Below are 1,023 nucleotides of genomic sequence, written 5' to 3' on the forward strand. Positions count from 1 at the left end.
ATACTAACAACCATTTTGGAGCACTTTTTATAAACCAAGGGCTCCACAAAGGAGGAACACGATGTCGGGTCGGGTCACTGTCAGTTAGTGGGGAGAGAGGGGAGGGAAGTCACGTCTGGTCACAGATGTAAGGGAAAAGGGTCAAGTCGGGTCAAACGGTGATGTATGTGGACAGGAGGTCATCTTTACTTAAACATCAGTAGTATGCGAATGGGAGTTACACAAAGTCGAAAAAATTGAAGAGGATTGTAGTATAATTAAAATGTACATGGATGAGTGTGTGCTTATATATATAAGACACATTTATTGAAAAAAACGGAAGCTGACAATCGGCAGTAATCAGTGTAAATAAAACAACTTAGGACTTAAACGCAAATTTAATCAAACCTGATCTACCAGTCCATGGCTCTCAGGATTAATACCTCTGCCGCTGCTTTTGACTTGCTTTCGTAAAACACCTTCAGCGTTCCTCCCTGGAAGAGCGTAGACCCGCTACTACTGCTGATACTTTTGTCCTTAAAAAGTGGCTCATAGGTATAACTTTATATAAAAAAGGTCGCCATTTCTTTATAAATAGGAAAGCAGGCCAAAACTACTTACAGTCCCGCCACTCTGAAGATATTTTCTAGCCGGTGCAACAATTGGTATTCTCCAGTATAAAGACTTATAAGCTTATTACATTTTTTCGTTTAAAAGTACTGTTGGCATTGGCGGATCCAGGGTGTTTTAAAGCTCTTTTCTTTTATGAACTGAAAGTAGACAGGTAGAAAGATAAAGGAATTTCTTGCGGCAATTCTCAGTCCTCCACACAAACTTTTATTTTCTTATCTGATGCTTGATATGCATTTCTCTTTCAGAGCATTTTTTTCTCCACACAATTGTATAGAATGTGCTTAAGCGACGCGTCAGTCATATTCAAGATGGCCGGAAAAGCGTCAGAGGAGTATGTGAACAAACAAACAAAAACAGAAGAGAAGGAAAGAAGACGGATTTCACGAAAGACGGGAAGTAAGCAAATTTCAG

Source organism: Penaeus monodon, chromosome 32, assembly GCF_015228065.2.
Source record: "Penaeus monodon isolate SGIC_2016 chromosome 32, NSTDA_Pmon_1, whole genome shotgun sequence".
In the NCBI taxonomy this organism is placed as follows: domain Eukaryota; kingdom Metazoa; phylum Arthropoda; class Malacostraca; order Decapoda; family Penaeidae; genus Penaeus; species Penaeus monodon.